Below are 18427 nucleotides of genomic sequence, written 5' to 3'. Positions count from 1 at the left end.
AAGAGCCTGCCTCAGGTAGCTGCTGGTCCAAGGAGGATGGAACACACCTGGACCCAACTTGCCGGTTAGATCCAAGCCTGCTAAGGACAGCTTAGGTCAGCCGAAGTCCAGCTGATGTGTAGATGTGTGAGTGAAAAACAGGCATTTATTGCTAAATGCCACTGAGTTCTGGGTGGTTTGTTAAACCGCGTTATTGTTGATGTGCTAACTAATACCACACTGCTCTCTCCTCTTATGTGTTAATTGTTCTCTCCAATTTGAATATTCTCCCCATCTTTGTCTACCTGGGAAATCCTTGGTATACTTCCGGCTCCACATTCAACTATCACATCTGCTGTAAAATCTTCCTGGATTCCTCCCCTGCCCCATCATCTAAATATAGTAAAATGTCGTGTTTTCTATTTTTAGCACACACATAGACACATGCATACATCCTTTCATCCACCTGAGAGTAACACACCTCTGCCTGCCAGGTGATACGCTGGACACTGGAGCTACAAACAAAATATAATCTTCATCCTCAAGTACCTTACAGCCTCGTGAACTTTTTTTTTATAGCTCCAGTATAGCATTTATATCATATTGTGTTATAATTTTTTCCTCTTACATTCACAACTCCACACAGATGAGGCTCATGTTTTATTCTTTTATCCTCAAGAACACATTAGCTGATTTAATAGAGTTTGAAAAGTGATTTCATTTTAAATTTTAGTCTCCATTTTTACCAATGGTCCACATATATAGAGTTTACACAGACAAATGGGATTTGTGAGGAAATTAGCCATCCTCCACCTCACTCTTTCCTCAACTTTCTCTTTTCTAGAAACAAATACTTTCATTTTTTTAGCTGATTATTTTGATATTTCTCCCTATATTCCTAACAATATGCTTCCATTGCTACTCCTTGATTTTTCAGCTATAAACATTACTTTCTGACGTTGCAGTACAAGCAAACAAACAAAAAACAAACCAGTTGCTGTCGAGTGGATTCTGACTCATGGCCGCCCCATATGTGTCAGAGTAGAACTGTGCTCCATAGGGTTTTCAATGGCCATGATCTTCAGTAGTAGATTCCCAGGACTTTCTTCCAAGGCACTTCTGGGTGTACTCAAAGAGTCAACCTTTTAACAGCTGAGCTCTTAAATGTTTGTGGCACCCAGGAGCTCCACATTGCACTATAGAAGATGAGGATTTAGCTTTCCTTGCTCTTTCTGTTCACTGCCCCCACACACGTTTCCCTACCTCACTCCATCATCCCAGCAAAGATATAGTGTAATTTTACATAGACCAGTATTTAGTGCTTTAATTGCCATGATCTGAAAATGTTATTTACAGCTGAGCCATGTGGTCAGCTATGATTTTTTTTCCCGTTCCTGTCCAATTTTTTGTTTTCCTAGAATGAATAGTTGCTTAGTTATTGTTTGCCTATTTTTCTTGTATTACTATGACTCCAACCCCAGACTCTTCTCCATTTGTCTGAATCCCTCAAGGCATTCAGGTACACCAGGACTTGTAGTTTCATCTTCCTGAAGAAGGCTCTCCTGCAGTCTTCTTACTGCTCTGGTCTGCACAGCCATTATCCTGAGTTCACCCTCTCCCACCATCTGGAGGATGCCCTTTGCCTCTCTCTCATGTTGCTTCTCTTCTTTTTTATGCATCTTGTCCCCTGTTTCTTAGTTTACTCTTTCATTTTGGTAGAGAACATCCACCAGTGGTTTCCTGAGATTTCTTGCATTTCTAAAAATATCTTTATTTACCCTTAAACTTAATTTTTAGTTTTGGTGAGTATTGGATTCTAGGTTAGAAATGATTTTCCTTCCCACTTTGGTAGACATTGTTCCATTGTCTCTGGCTTCTAGAATTGCTTTTGAGAAGTCCGAAACCATTCTGATTCCTGGTCTTCCGGTGTGTGACACCTGTTTTGCCCTCTGGAAGATTGTAGGGTCTTCTCTTTGTCTCTAGTGGCTAAATTTCATACTGACGTGCTTTGGGGTGTGTTAATTTTCTTTCTTTGTACTGGCTACTCACAATCTGGAAAATCACATTCTTTAGTTTTGGGAAATTTTCTTAAATCACTTCTTTGATGATTTCTCTATTTTCTTTTTGTGGAAAGCCTATTATCTGGATGAAGGTGGTGGCACAGTGGTTAAGTGCTCAGCTGCTAACCGAAAGGTCGGCAGTTCCAACCCACCAGGTGTTCCATGGGAGAGAGATGTGGCAGTCTGCTTCCGTAGAGACTACAACCTTGGAAACCCTATGGGGTAGTTCTACTCTGTCCTATAGGGTCGCTATTAGTGGGAACTAATGTGATGGTAATGGGTTTGACAGTATTTGGACACTGGGCTTCCTAGGTTGGTCTCCTTTTTCTTTTTCTTTTCCTTTTTCCCTTGTTTTTCCTTTGTGTTTTTCTTCTACTTTCTGGAGGTTTCCTCAACTTCTATTGTTTTTTGTTTCAGTTTTGTTATTGTGCTTTTAATTTTTAAGTAGTTTTTTTCCCCTCTGGATATTCCTTTTTATAGCATCCTGTTATCATTTTATGGATGCAATTTCTCCTCTTATCTCTCGAAAGGTATTAACGGCAGGATTTTTCTTTGAAGTTTTCTTCTCCTTGCATAGTTTGTTTCCCCCAGTTGATTGTTTTGTGTCTGTTTGGATTTGCCTTGCAGGGTAGATGCTGTCCTGGGATGTCTGGTAATCTCTGGCTGTCTGCTCATGGTTAAGAGTAGAGGACTGAACAGCAGGTTGGAAGCTCGGAGTGCACAAGTGGGGCTTGTCATCTTCAGTTGTCTGAGTCCTTTCACTGGGAACTTCTTCCAGTTTCCTGTTTGGATGGTGGAGACCTAGAAGCTGGCATCCTGGGGGCTGAATGAGGAACAAGGCTGGGGAAGGGCTATACCAGTATCCAGAATGCTTATAGTCACTTAATTCCCTTGTTTTCAGTGTGACAATCCAATTTTATACAGTCCCTCTCTTCACCCTCTTCAGGAGATAAATCCCAGTCTTCTGCAGGTGAGGGCTAAAGACCAGGGACCTGGCTGAACAGAGTTGGAGAGGTCTGGAGATATGACCACTTCTTAAAACAGTGTTTCAACCAATCCTTCTTACTTTAGCCTTTTTCTTCACCTCCACTTCTAAAGGGACACTGTGTCATCAATTTCTCATCCAACAGGGTAGGCTTTTGGCTTTTCCTACTGCCAGCTTAGGATTTGGCTTTCTTGGATCAGTTAACTTAGTTACTTTTCATACATCCTCTTTCTAGTTCCAAAATGTCATTGCTGTGGTCTCCCATTCTCCCTGTGTTTGCCCAGTTGTGCTTTAATCCATGTTGCATCTGTCCTTCTTAAGCCACTTTCTTTGCTTGGCTTCTCAAGACCCGCATTCCTGGTTCCTTCTTCTCTCACGGGCACCTCTCTCTCTCCTTTGCTAGTTTCCCCTCCTACTCAACTGTATATAGAAGCGTGCCCCAGAGGCTAAGGCCAAGGCCAAGGCTTCCTTTCCCCTCTATCTGCATTCTTAAAATGATCTCATCCAGTCTCATGGTTTTAAGCAATATCTATTTGCTGGTGATGTCCAAATTTAGATCTTTAGCTCTGACTTCTTCCTGTTTGAGTAGATACTTGAAGGAAATGAGAGTCAAGCCCGGTGGACCCTTGAGAAGTAGTGTTCTGGACACTGGGAGCAACAGGTACTAATGCCCTGAGGTAGCATTTTCTTGGTGTGTTGAGACACTGCTGGAATGGTCTTGAGTAGGGAGAACATACTATCCAGTGTATGTTTCTGAGAGATTACTCTGGTTCCTGTGTGGAGAATGGATTGAACATTAAGACCCTATGTTTACAGTCAGAATGTGATTACGCTAGTCATGCGCCCCCTAAATTTCCGCAGTGTGGAGGATGAGCCATATATCTGGCACACTGACACTGTGCGGGAATTTCTAAGCCAGAATTTCTGTGACGTGCTTTGCAGTAAGAGCTAAATTTATAAAATCTATGCTGAAGAGTTGCAACTGTGTCCATAGAATTAGGTGTGGATGTGAAATACACATTCTGCATGAGTTTAACTTACTTTGTGGCGATGGGGAGGCAACCATGGTGTCTTTGCATGGAAATGAAGCATGAATTTCAACATGGAGTAGGGGCTGGGACAGGGCAGGGCAGGGCAGGGGCTTTCTGAAGGGAGAAAACCAAACCTGTTGCCGTCGAGTCAACTCCGACTCATAGCAACCCTATGGGACAGAGTAGAACCGCCCCATACAGTTTCCAGGAAGCATCTGGCGGATCTGAACTGCTGACTTTTTGGTTAGTAACTATAGCTCTTAACCACTACACCACCAGGGTTTCCTCTGAAGGGAGAGGATGGCTTTATTCCTATCTGCAGTAACAGTTTCTCCTTTCTTCAGAGACCTGCTCCTTTCGCATGGTGATGTGATTTCCTTTCTGCCTGCAGCAGAGCTGTGCTTTCAGCCTTGCTAAAGAGGGGCACCTTCAGCCTGTGAACACTGGTGAAGTAGCCACAGACAAGGCATAGGAGTTGGTCTGAAAATGACCTATTGCTCACTAGTGTGTGAGTTCCCATAAAACTATTGTGCAAGAGGGGTTTGGAGAAAATCCTCAGTGCCTGAGGCTTCTTTCTCCATCCACCATGTGGTCATGGCTCAATCTTTTGGGTCTGGAGATGCCCGGAGTGCTGAGGAGACGGACGGAAAAGTCCCAACCTGGGAGATATTCTAACATCTAGGGAGAGAGCCAGGCTTCCTTTCATGTCAGACGACCCCCAGTTGAGGATACCAGAAAAAAACCAGTTGCCATCGAGTTGATTCCGACTCACGGTGACCTCACGTGCGTCAGAGTAGAACTGTGCTCCGTAAGGTTTCCAGTGGCAGATTTTTCAGAAGTAGATTGCTAGGCCTTTCTTCTGAGGTGCCTCTGGGTAGACTCCAACCTCCCTTTTGGGTAGCGGCCTAGCATGTTAACTGTTCACACCACTGAGGGACTTCTAGTTGAAGAGACAAACCACCAAAAGGAGCAGCTCCATGGACCTCTGCTACTTCTGAATTCCAGTAGGGTCATTCCTGAATCCATGAATCCCAAGAAGATGTTGGGTTTGCCTCTTTTTCTGAAGGACTCTCCTGGGCCCTTTCTCTTCTCCTCCCCAGTCCTTTTACACAATTCCTCACTCTTGCTTTTACTCTTAGCCCCTAAGTAGTCTTGGGGCAAAACCATTTGCCACCAAGGAAATAACTAAGAACCTGAGTGTATATGTTTGAAAATCAAGCTCAACAGAGCTATGTAGTTTTGGTTTTTCTTAGAATTGTTTCCATTTTTTGTCAAGGGAATTCTTTAAAGCACAGACTTACTGTGAGTGACGAAGAGGTGATGATGAGGACCAAGGGAAGAAGTGGGGGGAGGGGGAACAGGAAGAGGAAGGTCTTCGAGAATTAAAGGATATTTTTACACAGTGTAATTAGGCCAGGGTCAGAGATGTTAGATCTCTAGATGGAAAAGGCTCCATATCAAATATGAAATGCAATCTTTGAGACCCTCTTGCCACCAAAGCACCAAGTTTCTCCAGTCTGGGCGGGGAAGTCAGAAGGGAAGCCTGCAGTAGCAACAGCCACCACCTACTAGCCTGAACTCTGGGAGACCAGCTAGCAAAAACAGTGAAATCAGGCGCAAGGGTATATGCTAAGGACATGACAAATTCTTGGGCCTATGGGGAAAGAATGAGAGAAGAGGATGTGATGCTTACAAGTCAGGGGAGAAGTCATGCCTGAAAATAACCAAAGGTCAAAAGTAGAGTGTGTCTTATGGCCTTGCTACTCAAACTGTGGTCCATGGACCAGCAACATCAGCATCCCTTGGGAGCTTTTTGAGATGTGGAATCTCAAGTCCATCCCAGACCTGTTGTTGTTAATTGCCATCAACTTCGACTCATGGTGACCGTATGTACAACAAAATGAAATGTTGCCTGGTCCTGCATCATCCTCACAATTGCCAGCATATTTGAGTCCATTGTTGTGGCTATTGTGCCAACTCATCTCACCGAGGTTCTCTCATACCCTTATTAGTCCTCTACTTCACCAAGCATGGTGTCCTCCTCTAGTAATTGATCCCTCCTGATGAGGTGTCCAAAGCAAACAAGTTGGACAAAGTTCTGTTGTGATCCCTAGGGTTTTCACTGACTAATTTTCAGAAGCTCACCAGGTTTTTTGTGGCCTTGCTGGTATTTGAAATACTGGTGGCATAGCTTCTAGCATCATGGCAGCACACAAGCCACCACAGTGCAACAAACTGACAGATGGATGGTGGATTCCAGACCTGTTGTTACATGGAACCACTGGGTGGATTTGAACCATCAACCTTCCGGTTAGCAGCTGAGAGCTTAACCATTTGCACCACCAGGGCTCCTTCAATCTCGACTAACTGAATCACAATTTGTATTTTAGCAAGATCTTCAGTTGATTTTGCATGCACACTGAAGTTTAAGAAACGCTCTTTTAAGTGTTCCAAATGGAGTGTGGTTGGGCACTCAGGAGAGTGGGTGTCTGATATTTACACAAGTTTCTGAAGATATCCTATTCGTGGTTTGAAAGGGTCTCTACGTTACTAGATTATATGATATCTCACCATAGGTGCAGAGATCTAAGGGATACTCAGGCGGAGGGTGTCAGGGATGTGGCACAGGGCATCCTTGCATTGGGATGGACCTCAAAGATTGGACGAGACATTCTTGAGGTTCCTTTGCAGCATCGAAGTTTTATGCTTCTATACAAATGCCTTCCTGTACATATATCTCTGCCCACTTGTGAATTTCTGTTGGGCAAATTTCAAAATGTAGGCACACATAAAATTTTAGTACTTGTTGCCAAATTTCCCAACAAAAAAGTACACCCATTTATATTCCTGCTAACAGCATTGAGAACATATGTTCTCCACCCTCGTGCCGACATTACTTATTATCAATCTTTTAACTTTTGTCATTTGGACACACAGAAAAATATATTTAGTCATTTAAATTTACATTTATTTGATTATTAGAAGGTTGAACTTCTTTTCACGTTTAGCGTCATTTGTACTTTTTCCTCATGATTAACCTCTTCATATATGTTTCTGATTTTTCAATGAGGTGTTCTTCCTATTATTGATTTACATCAACTTTTTCTATATTAGAAAATTAATTGAGGTCTCCTTTGTGTGCTATAGATATTTTCTTTCTCTCTATATATATCTATATATGTTTATCTACATAAACATGCATGTATGTATGTATATCCTCACTATATAGAAATGTAAAATTTTTATGTAGTTACATTTATTCATCTTGTTCTTTGTGGCTTAGGAAAGTTTTCCTCATTTCTCGTTTACAGAAATATATGTATCCATGAAAACAGTGCTTTTTGTTTGCATTTAAAAAATCTAAATTTTTGCTTCATGTAAAATAAATTTTGGTTAAAAGAAAAAAATTAAGTATCAACTTTCTTTGTTTTTCCCAAATGATTAACAGATTGTCCCTACATAATTTCTTGTAGAACACAGATTTTCCCCCATTGCTTTGAAATGCCACCGTTAAGATAATGTACTAGATTCTCATATGTAGTTGAGTTTATTTCTGTGCTTTCTTTTATTCCATTTATCTGTCTGCCAATTTACCTTTTAAAAATTACTATTGTAGCTTTATAGAATGTTTTAATGTCTGGTAGGGTTAGTCCACCTACATTATTCTTTCTCCCCCCAGAATTTGCTTGACTCTTCTCATATATTTATTCTTGTGGGCAATACTATCATGGAGCTAAGATTCACACACCTATGCTGTGCCTGGTGCTGTTATAAACGCTGTGCATGTGTTAACTAATTTTCGTCTTTCATTATGGGAAGTTTTATTATCTTCATTTTGCAAATGAGGAAACAGGCACAGAGGCGGTGAGTGTATTAGTTTTCTAGAGCTGCCTTACCAAATTTCCACAAACTAGGTGGCTTACAATAGCAGATATTTATTCTCTCACAGTTCTGAAAGCTAGAAGTCTGAAATCAAGGTGTTGGCAGGGCCATGCTCTCTCTGAAGGCTCTAGGGAAGAATCCACACCCTTGCCACTTTCAGCTTCTGGTGGTTCCCGGCAAGCCTTGGCGTTCCTTGCTTTTCAACTATATCGCTCCAGTCTCTGCTTCCACCTTCACTGCCCGTCTTCTCTCTGTGTGTCCCTCAGGTCCTCTCCTCTTCTGTAAGGACACCAGTCATTAGTTTTAGGGCCCGCCCTAAACCAGTATGGTTTCATCTCAAGAGCCATAACTAATTACGTCCGCGAAGACTCTATTTCCAAATAAGGTCATATTCACAAGTCTCAGGGGTTAAGACTTGAATATGTATCTTTTTGGGGGACACAATTCAACCCATTATAGTGAGTAACTTGCTTAAGTTTGCACAGTAGAATTCAGAATTATTCTTTCTGTGTAGTTTGGGTTTGCATTTAAAGCAGTCTGTATTAGGGAGGATTGACTTTTTTATAACGTTCTGTCTTCCTATGATGAGCAGGCTAATAATACCTGCTTCGTAAGGTTAGTGGGAGGATTACCTGCACAAAAAGCTTAGCAAGTGCCTGGACCATGGTAACAAAACAAGGACTGATTTTATTATTATTCATATTATATATTAAATTCTTTTGTTTCTCAGGAGAATTTTTATAGTTACTTCTTTATCATACACATTTCTTACCAAGAATATATTCCTATAAATTATGTTTGTTTTTATTGATATCGTGAATGAGATATTTTCTTTCCTTGTATTTTTAACTGATTACTGTTTGATTGCAGAAAAAGGCTTGATCTTTGTATGTTAATTTCATAACCTGTCACTTTACTAAGTTCTCTAGTTATTTCTAAAAATGTTTTCGGTTGATCCTGTCAAATTCCAGGAATACAATCATAGCATCCATAAATTATGATAATAGGGCCTTCTGTATATAATGAGTTTATCATTTTATTCTCTGCCTTAATTGGATTGAGTAAGGCTTTTCGAACCACAATGAAGAAAATGATGTTAATGGTCATCCTTGCTTGTTCCTGAATCTAATGGGGCTGCTCCTAGGGTGGCACCATTAAACACGGTACTGTGGGTTGTATTGCAGGGAAAAAAAAAAATCCATCTATTACTATTTTACTAAAGATTAAAGAAACCCAGGAATTGATACTGGATTTCATCAAATACTATTTTGCTTTTTATTCTTTTATGTATTAACATATGAATTATATTTCCAAATATTAAACCAATTGAAAAGTATTGTGCTATTATTTTCATGACTGCTGGATTATATCTGCTAATATTTAACTTGGAAATGTGTTTCAGTGTTCCTAGGAGTGGCTGAGTTGCAGACTTCTTTTTCTGAGCTGTCTCTGGCAGGTTTCAGGGTAGGGATTTTGCTGCAACGGACTTATCAGTTTGAGAAAGAAATGAATTCACCTGTGAAACTGACAGGGCTGGTGTTTCTTTGACAACTTTCTGTACTATTTCTGTTGTTCTTGCTCCGTTTTCATTCTTTAGTTCTTCTTAAGCCAGTTTTGACCATCTATGTTTTCATTTCACTAATGCCGATACCAGTCCATTTCAGCTCACTAATTCCTAGGATATCAGTGTTTATGCATTCCATTTCATTTTTGACAACTTCCGATTTGCCTAGATTCATACTTCGTACATTCCACGTTCTGATTATTAATGGATGTTTGCAGCTGTTTCTTCTCATTTTGAGTCATTCTACATTAGCAAATGAGGGTCCTGAAAGCTTGACTCCATCCACATCATTAAGGTCGACTCTACTTTTCGGGGACGTAGTGATTAAGTGCTACGGCTGCCAGCAGTTCGAATCCACCAGGTGCTCCTCGGAAACTTTATGATGCAGTTCTACTTTGTCCTGTAGGGTCACTATGAGTCGGAATTGACTGGACGGCAAATGGGTTTGTTTTTTTTTTTTGGTTTTCCACTTTGAGGAGGGAGCTCTTCCCTAGTCGTCTTTTGAGTGCCTTCCAACCTGAGGGGCTCATCTTCTGGCACTATATCAGACAATGTTCAGCTGCTATTCATAAGGTAAAACCAAAGTTTCCATCGAGTTGATTCTGACTCATAGCGACCCTATTAGACAGAATAGAACTGCCCCACAGGGTTCCAGGGAGTGGCTGATGGATTCAAACTGCCAACCTTTGGTTAGCAGCCAAATTCTTAACCACACCCATGGAAGCAGCAGTCAAGAAATCAAATGACGCATTGCACTGGGCAAATCTGCTGCAAAAGACCTCTCTAAAGTATTGAAAAGCAAAGATGTCACTGTGAGGACTAAGGTGCGCCTGACCCAAGCCATGGTATTTTCAATCGCCTCATATGCATATGAACGCTGGACAATGAAAAGGAAGACCGAAGAAGAACTGATGCTTTGAATTATGATGTGGGAGAAGAATATTGAATATACAATGGACTGCCATAAGAACGAACAAATCTATCTTGAAGGAAGTACAGCCAGAATGCTCCTTAGAAGTGAAAATGGCGAGACTTTGTGTCATGCACTTTGGACATTTTATCGGGAGAGAAGAATGAGTCAAAGGACACATCGACTGGGACCAGCCTCGTTACAGAGACTGTTATACAAACAGAGTTGTTTCCCCAGAGCACAGCAGATGCCTCAAGGACATTGGAGGGAGACAGGGAGAGGCAGTCCATGAGAAATTCTTTTCTGCATTTTCCCCCCTTTGATCAGGATTCTTCTATAAAATCTTTGATCAAAATGTTCAGTAATGGTAGCCGGGCACCATCTAGTTCTGGTCTCATGGCAAAGGAGGAAGTTGTTCATGGAGGCAATTTCCTCCTCCTATTCCTAACTCTCCTTCTTCCTCTGTTGCTCCAGACGAACAGAGACCAGTTGTTGTGCATTGGGTGGCCGTTCGTAAGCTTTTAAGACCCCAGGCACTACGGAATAAGCTAGGAGGTAAAACAGAAGCACTAAACACATTTTTAGGCCAATTAACTGGGATGCCCCATAAAATCATGACCCTAAACCTCCAAATCAAGGAACCAAATCCCATGAGGTGTCTGGTAGTACATAAGCAGCCTCAGCAGCTACTCTTTTGTTTTTGTAAATATATCTACCACACACATTTGCCAATTCAGCCCTTTACAGGTGTAAAACGTATGACATCACTTACAATAATCGACTGTGCAACCCTACCCTTAATCAATGTGATTTCTCCAACACTGAAAACTGAAACTCAGTACTCCATAAGCAATAATGCCTCCTCTCCACCTCCCTCTTGCCCCTGGTAAAGACTAATAAACTTTGGTCTCTATATTTGCCTTATCTTGACTTTTTGCATAAGCGAAGGCATCCGATATTTGCCCTTTAGTGACTGACTGACTTCACTCAGCATAAATGTCTGCAACCTCCCTCCATATTGTAGCACGTATCAAGACTTCATTTCTCTTGCTGACTGAGTAGTATTCCATTGTATGTATGTACCACACATTGTTTATCTATTTATCTGTTGATGGGCATTTAAGTTATTTCCACCTTTTGGCTATTGCGAATAGTGCTGCAATGAACATTGATGTACAAGTCTCTGTTTGAGTCTCTGCTTTTAAGTCTTTTGGGAACATACCTAGGAGTGGAATTGCTGGGTCATATGATAGTTGTATTTTTAGTTTCTTGGAAGACTACCACACTATTTTAACAATGGCTATACCATTTTGCCTTCCCACCAGCAATGGATTCCAGTTTCCCCACATCCTTGCCAACATTTGTTATTTTCCATTTTTTTTTAAATCTTAGCCATCCTAGTGGGAGGCATTTCTGTGGCATATATTTTCAAAACGGATTTGTTTGATTAAAGAGTATTGTACTTTATAAATTTTGATAAATATTGCCTTCTTGCTGCCCACAAAAGGCTCTATCAACCATATTTCCACCAAGAGTATGAGGGTACACCTTGTACCCTCCACAAAATATGTTATTATTTTAAATTTTTTGATGGGTAAAGAATTGCATCTAATGGTTTTAATATAAGTTTTATTTGGTAGTGACTCTGAGCATTTTTCCATTTGTTTAATGTTAATTTACATTTTTTATGTTAAATTATCTGTTCATATTTTTGCCCATTTGTTTTACTTTGTTCTGCTTGTTCTTTTCTTACTGACTTATAGTTTGTAATAATCCATTTTCTGTTTTACATATTGAAAATATTTTCTCCTGATGTCTCTTACTTTGAAGAAGTATTTAATTGGCACTTTTTTTTTTTTTTGAATACTTTCTTTCCAAATAGCCTGTATACTTTTAAGAGATGGACTTTCTTTAGTGATGAGACAAAGGGAATGTTTCAAGGCAAACAATTTCAGGCATTTTTCCTTATGTGACACAAGTATATCTATGAAGAACTAAAGTATATCTATGAAGAACTAAATTTGGGCATTTTATCAACATTGCTTTTTTTCTTCTTCAGAATAACATGTTGTTTGCTTGATATTGAGTCTTATGGATCAGCCACATCTTTAGGTCTCTAAAAACTAACAATACCTACAGTTTTAACAACACATACTATTGCCAAAGGCATGAAATCTCTGTCTCTTGTGTAAATCTACACATTTCGTCTCAGTATGAGTTTGAGGCAATAAGCTTCTAAGCCACTTATAAATTTACAGGTGGACTCACTACTGTAATAATAATTGTGTTAAGATAAATATACTAGGCGGTAAGAAGAACCTGCTTTCAAAATGCTTTTAAAGAGATATTAAAAATGAAGGAGACTCCAAGTCATGTGGCCTTGAAAAGAGCATCTTGATCCCAGTTAGGAACCCAAGGCCCAGGGGGCAGGGGTGGGGAGGGGCAGAAGGGTTGTGGGTGAAGGTAGGGGGACAGGGAGGAAGGCTGAGGCTTGTAAGTCACAAATCTGAAAGAGATCCTGGGCTGCCTATCACTAGCTCTGAACTAGATCAGGGACTGCTTTTCTTGGGAGATAAAACATTCCTGACAGTCTTGTTTCAACTCCACTCACAACCAGGGGTGGATTATCCAATAAGCAAGGTAAGCACGGGCTTACTTGTGCTTATTTACTAATCTGTAGTGAACAGTTTCACATGGGTTTCACCACATCACATCAAAGTGAAATCCATGTGAGATTATTCACTATAGATGAGTAAGTGAGGACAAGTAAGCCTGTGCTTACCTTGTTTACTGAATCGTTCACCCCCGTCAGGGATTATAAACTTGAAGAGAGGCTTTGATTCTGTAGGAAGGTGCTGTGAAGCTGGGAGAGAGACAGATGCCAGCCATACCTAGAAACAGAATCTTTGATGTGGTGAATAAAAGTGAAATTGTTCACTACAGATTAATAAGTAAGCACAAGTAAGCCCGTGTTTCCCTTGTTTATTGGATAACCTGCCCCGCTCTGACCATCCAGATGGTGCCTCTTCTGTGCTTTTTGTTCTCAGCTCATCCAGAAAGAGTTGGCAGAGGGCCACTTCTCTTCCATATCTCTCTGTTTTCTTTCCAATGGCACCAGAATCCTTCAGCCTAATTTCACCTCAGTCTTCGTGTTGAGAGCGATGTTGCTTTTCTCTCCTATATTCTTGAGACTTGGTCCAGAGATGGAAGGTTTTAGTCATCTCCTCCTCTTAGGAAGGGCTAGGAGGAGCGTTCCCACCTTTCCCCACCCCCAAGTCTCTCTTCCACAGGGAATAGTCTTCAGTGTTTTATAGTTTTCCACTTACAGATCTGTACATATTTTGTTACATTTATAACTAAATCTTTCTTTCTTTTTTTTTGATGCTATTGTAAGTGGGATCCAAAAATAATTTTTTTTTCCTGGAAGTAATAGGTGAGTATAGCAACGTCTCAGATACAAGGTCAGTATATGAAAGTCAATTGTTGCTGTTTGCCTTCTTACATACCAGCAATGAACAATTGGCATTTGAAATTAAAAACAACAACAATTATATGGATATACCACATTGTCTTTATCCACTCATCAGTTGATGGGCATTTGTGTTGTTTCCACCTTTGGCCATCGTGAATAATGATGCTATGAATATTGTATACAAGTTTTTGTATGGACATGTGTTTTTATTTTTCTTGGATGTATAGCTAGGAGTAGAATTGCTGGGTCAAATGGTAATTCCATACTTAACATTTTGAGGAACTGCTAGACGGTTTCCCACAGTGATGCACAGTTTTACATTCTCACTGCAATGTGTGAGGGCTCCAATTTATCCACATCCTAGCTAACACTTGTTATTGTCTTTTTTTATTTTGGCCATCCTAGTGGGTGTGAAAAGAGCCCTGGTGGCACACTGGTTAAGTGTTTGGCTGCTAACTGAACCCATCCAGTTATGGTTTGTATCTTGTTAATGCCATGTATTAGAGCGTCTAAAGTTAACCCTATATTTTTCTTCTATGATCTTTGCAGTTTTTGGTTTTATATTTAGGTCTTTGACCCATTTTGAATTCGTTTTTGTGTATGGTGTGAGGTATGGGTCCTGTTTCGTTTTTTTGCAGATGGACATCCAGTTTTGCCAGCATCATTTGTTAAAAAGACTGTCTTTTCTCCATTTGATGACCATGGTCTTGGAGAACATCTAGCTCAATTGGCGTAACATAATTTATAAAGAAAATGTTCTGCACTCTACTTTGGTGAGTAGTGTCTAGGGTCTTAAAAGCTTGTGAGTGGCCATCTAAGGTACTCCACTGGTCTCCCCCCATCTGGAACAAAGGAGAATGAAGAAAACCAAAGACTCAAGGGAAAGATTAGTCTAAAGGACTAATGGACCACAAGTACTACGGCCTCCACCAGACTGAGTCCAGCACAACTAGATGGTGCCCAGCTACCACCACCAAGACTGGTCTGACAGGGATCACAATAGAGGGTCCCAGACAGAGCTGGAAGAAAACATAGAACAAAATTTTAACTCACACACACACAAAAAGACCAGACTTACTGATCTGACAGATACTGCAGAAACCCCGAGAGTATGGCCCCTGGACACCCTCTTAGCTCATAATGAAGTCTCTCTTGAGGTTCACCCTTCAGCCAAAGATTAGACAGGCCCATAAAACAAAACAAGACTAAATGGACACACCAGCCCAGGGACAAGGACAGGAATGCAGGAAGGGACTGGAAAGCTGGTAATGGGGAACACAAGGTCAAGAAGGGGAGAGTGTTGACAAGTCGTGGGGTTGGCAACCGATGTCACAAAACAATATGTGTATTAATTGCTTAATGAGAAACTAATTTTCTCTGTAAACCTTCACCTCAAGTACAATGAAAGAAAAAAAAGTATTTCCAGTGAATAAGTCATTGATCTTGCAGAATTCTACCACGGATGGAAACAGGGGAGGGGTGAGAAATGATAAGATTCTGGATGTATTTTGAAGGTAGAGCTGACTGGATTTGCTAACAGATTGGATAAGGTATGTGTCTGTGAGAGAGAGACAGAGGAGTCAAGGATGACTCCAAGGTGTTTGGCCAGAGCCAAACGTGCAAGGATGGAGTTACCATTTATTACAATGGCAGGACTATGGGAGGAGTATTTTGGGGGAAGATAAGGAGTTTGATTTTGAACATAGAAAGTTTTACATGCCCTTTAGTCTTTAGAGGAGAGAGTGATATCAAGGAGGCAACTGGGTAATGAGTCAAGAGTTTAGGGGTGATGTCATGCTAGACATAAATTTGGTACATGTCAGCCTATCGATGGTATTCTATACTATCTATACTATACTATATTCTATACTATCTCTACCCTACCCTATCCTATCCTATATCTATTCTATACCATCTATATTCTATACTATAGATGGTATTGCGGGGGCATTGGTGGTTCAGTGGTAGAATTCTCGCCTTTCACGTGGGAGATCAGGGTTCAATTCCTGGCCAATGCACCTCATGGGCAGCAGCACCTGTCTGTCAGTGGAGGCTTACATGTTGCTATGATGCTGAACAGGTTTCAGTGGAGCTTCCAGACTAAGACAGACTAGGAAGAAAGGGCTGGCAATCTACTTCTGAAAATCAATCCATGAAAATCCTATGGATCACAATGTTTGATCTGCAATCGATCATGGGGATGGTACAGGACAAGGCAGCATTTTGTTCTGATGTGCATGGGTTCCCCCCCTCCCCCCGCCCCATGAGCCAGGGACTGACTGGACTGTAGCTAACACACACATATACATACACACATATGCACACGCATATATGGTATGAAAGCTTAGGCTGAGAGTCCCTAGGAACTAGGGATAACTGAATAATCAAAGAAGGGATGAGTGAATAACCAAAGAAGTCTCAGGACTAAGCCGTGTAAACTTCAAACTTTACAGACGTTGAGACAAGGAGGAACCAGGCAAGCATGGCTGATAAGGGAGGAAGAGAGCCAACCAAGCAGTGTTCTGAGAGCCAGGTGAAGATGTTTTAACACTGGCAGGGATCAGACATGTCAGACGCTGCTGAGAATATGAGTTAAGGTGAGCACCGAAAACTGACCATTTGATTTAGCAATGTGGAGCTCACTGATTCCTTGCAAGAGCAGTTTTAATGGATGTATGTTTTTCTCCAGCCACATTTAGCTGTGCGAGAAGAGTAGTGAGAGTTGAATTACATGAGGATTGGAGTTTTGCCAAGTAAAGGAGATGGAGGGAGTGATTATAAAAGTGAATCACAAAATGCAAGCTGGGTAAGTATGGGAGTGAGGGATGGTGGAAAGGCAATAGGATCAATGGATAGTAGGTCCTGGTTTCTCTCATGTAGCTGTTTCTTTGCTCAAAATCTATTTGTGTCTCTTCATTGATTATTTAATACTGTCAGTAGAAATCAGCAACTATTTTTGGAGTGTCACTAAGCAAGGCACTGTGTTAGATGATATGGCACAAACATGACTGTGCCATCAAGAAGAAGTAGGCATGTAACTCAGGAAGACAAAGTATTCCAAGTGCTATACTAAAGACATAATTGATTCTGAACTGAGTCCAGACTCTTCAGTTGGCCATTCAAAATTCTCCACAGTGGGATGCTGTTATGAATTGAATTATGTTCCCCGGAAGTATGTGTTGGAATCCTAGCCCCTGTACCTGAAGATACAATCTTCTTTGGGAATAGGGTTTTCTATGTTATGTTGATGAGGCCATGTCAATGTAGGGTGTGTCCTAAACCTAGTCACTTCTGAGTTATAAAAAGAGGAGATTAGACACAGAAGCAAGCACAAACACAGGTACAGGGGCTGGGAGATAGATGCCACTTGAAGGTCACCAGGGAACTAAGGAATTCCAGGGCTACAGAAGCTGAAAGAGACAACCGTCTTCTCCAAGAGCCGACAGATAGAGAGAGAGACATAGAGAGAGAGAGCCTTCGCCTAGAACCAGTGCCCTGAATTTGGACTTCTAGCCTACTGAACTGTGAGAAAATAAATTTCTGTTCTTTAAAGCCACCACTTGCAGTATTTCTGTTACAGCAGCACTAGGAAACTAAGACAGATACTAAGCCACTTTTATGTCTTATCTCTTCCACTTCCTCAAACAAATCCAGTGTTAACCCATCTTCATTCCAGGAGTGTGCTTTGCCCTTTTCCCTCCTCTGCACCTTTTGCATGCTGGTGATATTCTTCCTGGAATGCCTACCTGTGTGGTCTCCCTCAGCAACACTTGCTCACCATCCTGAAGGCTAAACTCAAATGAGGAATCCAGGAAGCTCTCCTGATTGCACTGGCAGGAAGTTCCCCACTTCTCTCAACCGCTCACATGGCATTACACACAGACACTTGTCTTACCTCTCCCAACAGACTGCATGGACATTTTCCTCTCTGTTGTCTATGTAGAGGTGTGCCTGCCCTTTTTAGAAAGCAGTAAGTAATGTCTTTGATAACAAGAAGAATATAAAGAACAAGGTTCCAACAAGGATGTTAAAATCAGCCATTGCCTTGGTTTCTGGTTGTCATGGACACAGTTTATTCTATTATTGGTAACTCTGGTCTCTGTGGTGAGCTCACACTTACAGCTGGAACCTTACAAAAGCTAGAGACCTGCTTGTGTGTGTGGATCACTTTATATTTCCAAAAAGCAGAGGGAAGTGCAGGTATGGGGAGGACAGACCCGTGGGGAAAAAACTATAAAAAAAAGTGTGGCTTTCCAATGGCCCCTCCCCCACAACAGATATTGTATATGAAATTTTAGATTAAATCTTGTTTTAGAAATAGTGACATCTCTTCCTGTGAAGACTGTGAGGTGACCCCCTCTACCATCTGACTCCCTCCTCACTCCCCTACAGTCCCTACTATCTCTTAAAATGACCAATTAAGTATGAAAAGTGGGGGAAAATAATCTTGACAATAAGGGCATGGAATCCTATGCTAGAGATTTTAAAGAATGTGTGCTAGATGTGGTACAGGTAGAAACTCCTTCTGAAAAATGGCTAAGACC

The 18427-nt window shown here is 41.0% G+C and overlaps 1 non-coding gene across 1 annotated transcript; it reads left to right on the top strand.

The window, feature by feature from the left end:
- The first annotated feature begins 15830 nt into the window (after positions 1-15830).
- On the top strand, positions 15831-15901 carry TRNAE-UUC (transfer RNA glutamic acid (anticodon UUC)). Its single transcript has one exon. It is a non-coding gene; the product is annotated as a tRNA-Glu (tRNA).
- The last annotated feature ends 2526 nt before the right edge of the window (positions 15902-18427 follow it).

Source organism: Trichechus manatus, unplaced genomic scaffold, assembly GCF_000243295.1.
Source record: "Trichechus manatus latirostris isolate Lorelei unplaced genomic scaffold, TriManLat1.0 scaffold00104, whole genome shotgun sequence".
NCBI lineage: Eukaryota > Metazoa > Chordata > Mammalia > Sirenia > Trichechidae > Trichechus > Trichechus manatus.
The sequence above is the reverse complement of the archived record's forward strand: the minus strand, read 5'-3'. Positions and strand labels throughout refer to the sequence as shown.